The 5,175-nt window shown below is 33.4% G+C and overlaps 1 protein-coding gene across 1 annotated transcript in view; it reads left to right on the top strand.

The window, feature by feature from the left end:
- LOC137630881 (uncharacterized) overlaps nucleotides 1-5,175 on the top strand; it is a 389,559-nt gene that overhangs the window by 238,447 nt on the left and 145,937 nt on the right. The window lies entirely within an intron of this gene.

Here is a 5,175-nt window from a genome sequence, read left to right as displayed (position 1 = left end):
GTGTGTGTGTGTATATATATATATATATATATATATATATATATATATATATGTGTGTGTGTGTGTGTGTGTGCGGTATGTGTGTGTAAAAATCACAAGGAAACGTGATGCTCAGATGCAAAAAAAAAAAAAAAAATACAGACAAAATGAAAATTTTGAGATATAAGATTAAGTCCTGACTAGTTTCGTGATATTTCTTCAGAAAACTGTTTTATTGAAGAAGGGATCTTTACATTTTTTTATGGTACCGTAAACGTGCGAACATAGAGAGATTTATAGAAAAACTGAGAACTCCCAAACCACCTACCGGCGCTGTTATCATGTGTTTCCCGGGGCGGAGCTCAAATCCTTGTTTGTTAAATCAGTTCTTTGAAGAAGTATCACAAAACTAGTCAGGACTTAATCTTACATCTCCTATTTTCATTTCCCCTGTTTTTTTTGCATGTGTGTATATATATATATATATATATATATATATATATATATATATATATATATATATATATGTATATACATATACATATATATATATATATATTGTATATATATACAGTATATATATACACACACAACACACACACAAATATATATATATATATATATATATATATATATATATATATATATATATATATATATATATATATATATATATATATATATACTGTATATATATGTATCCTGTATATATATATATATATATATATGCACGAGGTTTCTTAGTCTAAAGTATGGATGGTATATGTGACATTTTTCATTGGCATTTTGACAGCCAAGCGAACTTTACACTATTTTGCGGGAGGAAGGGTGAACCAAACTTCCCAAAGTTTGCGTTAAAGGCGCTGCCTGTGGTGTTAAAATTCTATGAGCAGCTTTGCTTTGGCAAAGTTATTACCACAACTTTAAGGGGCCAGCTAAACTTCTGGTTGGTTATTGTTCCTAATTTACCTGAAGAAAGTCAAACATTATTATTTATTGCGCTTTATTTTGTTTTTGGATTTTTTCTTTACATTTATTTAGAATTAGTTTGTGTTTTATTTTGTTTCCTTTTGGACGAAGAAAATAACTAGGCTATTTTGGTTACTCATAATTTGAAAGAGGACTTGAGTGATATATATTTTGATAGAATATTCTGTGTTAAGAATAAAGATATATATATATATATATATATATATGTATATATATATATATATATATACATATATATATACATATATATATGTATATATATACCGTATATATGTATATATATACCGTATATATTTATATATATACATATTGTATGTATATAAAAATTTCTTTTATCGGTTACCCTTTCATCAAGCTTTAACGATATTTTTTGTATCAGGTTGTACGTATTAAAGACATTTTCTAGGTATCTTCTCCGCCATTCTTCTATCATTTTTTTTATCTATAAATTCTGTTTACTAATCTACCAAAAGCAGTTTCCAAGTACCTGAAACATATCAAAACATCTTGATCTATCATTGCATGTAATTTACCCTTTTAGTAGTTTCTTCCTATCTGAAACACACTTAAGTCCCCTTTTAGTTTATTGCTACTGTAACATTGTCACTTCACTTCCTTAAAGGAGAGTTTTGCGTAAAGTTCAACCTTGGTTTCCACAGACTGGTTTTCTAGTCCATATTTTCACACAATTTACTATCAACCTTTCATATTGACTCATGTTCCTCCATCTTCCAGTTTTTTTTTATCTTCCTTATTTACTTTACTTCTGCTTACATATGCTCCTAATTTATTTCCTTGTAGATTTTTTAATTAGTTTTGTTTGTTCCATATTTGTTCCCCATATTAGTGTTGTCATCCTGCTACCATCATATAGTTTCTTATCCAACAAAGATGAATTTCCATTTGATGTTTTGAGACTTCTCCTAATACTATATTCAAAACAGATATTACATGGAATCATGACACATCTTGTCCTCACACACACTTTTAAACTGACATATCCAAGTACGTTTTCTTTTCTTCATTAAAACTTTACCGACTATTTTCGACTAATTATCTTATATGACATACATTACATTACTTATCTTACATTAATTTTTTTCTAGTTACATGAATTCCCATTCAGTACACTTTTCATACTATATTAAGTAACGCCATGCCTTCTAATTCTTAGCCACTTCTGTCACTAATATCCTAATATAGAAAAACAAATATTTTCTCTTGTCCATTACTTTGGGAGCCTTTTTCTCATCTTGGCATACCATACACATCCTGGTCATCCTTTTAATCATAGTTTCACCTTTGTACTGCAGCATTTCGCAATATGTTTTCGTCAACTCTTGGTGTCTCCACTTTTCAACCTCTTAATTGCCATTTTTATATCTGAAGAGTGGAATCTCGATGGCTGAGTCGGTTTGGGCAGAAAGCTCGGACTTCGTAGAAGTCTGTGGCGCGGGTTCAACTCCGCACCCGACCAGTCAGAAGGCGGACACTTTGCTATCCGTGTACGCACCTCAGGATTATGTATGTAATCGGCGGATAGGTTTGCGTAAAGTAAATGGGTGTTACAGACTAATACACACAAACACAGCCATTCCAACACCTTCTAAAAATAACATAACAGACGCCTCACACGTCTCGAACTGTCGACCTAACTACGCCATGACTCCTCGCTGCTGGGAGGAAGGGCGATGGTGGCAGGTACAACACAAAACATACGCTACCTGGGTCTATGCGATGGCAGGCAGGGCAGCCGGTCGGGACTGCTATCCACCCAAAAAGCCAAAGCAAAATTTTCAAAAGAAGGGCAACCATGTTACCCCCCATACGAATGGAAAAAAAGCACGCTAATAGAAGAAGAAAGATATCCTCAAGAGCCAATTCTATTCCACTTGCCAGTTCTATTCTTGTGCCATCCAAGTCTGCTCTTTTCTATCCTCCAAAGTCAGTATTTCATATGAGTAGAGCTTCCGCTAGCTACTATTTGCATATTCTATCCCTAGACAATTGTTCAATAAGCTTTCTGCCTGGATTTATCTTCTTGCAAAATCACTTCACCTCCCTAAATTATTTGTTTGTGTTCACCTCGCAAATTTCATTAATTCACTTTTTACCTGATCTAATGTCATTTATGTCTGTACACATTTGTTTTGTCATGTCGGTTGAATGTTAAATTATCTTTTTTATATCACTAATATTCCGACTTCCCTGATTAGGACCATTTAGGCCTCTTTTCTAACCTTTTCAACCAAATAATAATCAGATAAACTTACATCAGTTATCACTTTTATAAGGGACAACTTTCCCTACCATCTGCTTGGTAGTAACACACAATATCGTATAATAAACTGATTTTTTTTATAATTTATTAGAATGTATGTCTAAATTCTCAATAAGTCTAAAAGCACCATAAATGTCATCTTGTTCGCCATCATCTATCTCTACACCTAAATCAGATAGAACAGCCACCCTTTCATCTTTCACAACTCTCCTGACACAGTTTTAGACTTTTCCAAAAATCTATAACATTTACCGTTTTATTTTTATTTTCTGGGTCATATACTTTTTTCTATATAATTTCTTTTATCTTGTCATGATCAATTATACGCATAGAAACCCCGAACTAACGCTATTGAACTCTTTAACCCATAGACAGACAGTTCCAGTCTCTTATCAACCTTTTTTCTTATATCCTATTATGTTTCGCGCTTCTCTTGTTCTTTGACTCCTTTTCTTTCATTTTTCCATCATGTGTTATATTTCTTCCAAGCAACTTTTATGAATCAACCCCTTCCATTTCTCCAATATCTGTACTAACAATATGCCATCTTCATCATTTCCATTTAATCTTTCTTTCTTTTTCTAAAGTTTACTTACAACCTTCCTTTCTTGTAAGCACTTCAAGCTCTCTTAAAAGCTTCTGCAGTTTCTCTTCACAGTCCCCAGTCAGCACAGTATGGTCTGCAGACATTAACCACTCCAGTTACCATTTAGAATCGATTTTTTTTTTAATTTCAAAACTTTACGCTTACATCCACTGTCCTTTCTCTGACCTCCTGTTGCTTCACTTTATTCGTAATTATATGCAATACCCACAGAGACCTAAAATATCCTTGTCACAAACCTACTTTCACAGCAAATCAGGCAGCTATCCTACTTACGTTCTCTAACACATGCTCCTATTCCATCATATTCTGCTATAATTGTATCCTCAAAAAACCCCTTATCCGCACAAAGCTTTATTTGTCATGAACCCCGCGCTGTTGTTTTGTTATAAGTTTGCTATCTATTTTTTCGATCAAAATCCTACCATATACCTCTGATATTATAAACATTATTTCACTATAATGCACACGCTAGCCTCTATCACCTATAACATTTTAGAACGGAATAATATTTCCTCTCCCCCATTTTTTTGGGGGGGGTGGTGTATAGATATCTAATGTTATGCTGTATATTATTTTACATTACAGTACAGTTTGTGAACGTTAATGTACATTTGTTTTATTATTATTTTGTAGCAGAATGCTATTTATTTCCATTTATCTTTTCCCATTACACCCACTTTTTTCATATGCATCGTGGCAACATTGTAGTTATATGTGTCAACACTGCTTTTCTTTCTCCATGTGCATATAGTAGTCAGTCGTTGTTCAGTGGTCACTGAATTGACAAGCATGGACCTGCTTCCCGCTGCTGTCACATTTATGTCCGTTTATCTTCATTATACAAGATTTTAAAGAACCTACTAGTTTAACTTATCACCCTCCATTCCATTTATCGCATGGATGTATGTGGCAGTATCCTACACGGGGGGTGAGGGGGGGGGGGGGGCGGTTATATTTTGAGCCAGCTATACCTTATGATATATATGTACATATGCATACATTCATGCGAGTCTCATCACTGAGGAATATGGGCAAATTGCTCCCAGCCTGAAATCTAATAGCCATAAAAAAATGATTACACACACATTTCCACTGTATATATAAGAAATAAAGTTTAGGCCACGACAAGAGGCACTCCGTAGACCTATGACTATTAATAAGCGTATCTTAACATATCAAAGTGAGATTAATGTTAATATTCAATCAGGTGTGATATATCTATGTATAGTGAGGAAACGCGCAGAGTATGTATACTGTATATGAATAGTTAATTAGCAGACGTTCAGTTATTACAAACTCTAAAATCTTCTTGATATCA

This window comes from Palaemon carinicauda, chromosome 39, assembly GCF_036898095.1.
Source record: "Palaemon carinicauda isolate YSFRI2023 chromosome 39, ASM3689809v2, whole genome shotgun sequence".
In the NCBI taxonomy this organism is placed as follows: Eukaryota; Metazoa; Arthropoda; class Malacostraca; order Decapoda; family Palaemonidae; genus Palaemon; species Palaemon carinicauda.
Note: the sequence above shows the minus strand (reverse complement) of the source record. Positions and strands in the feature narration are given on the sequence as shown.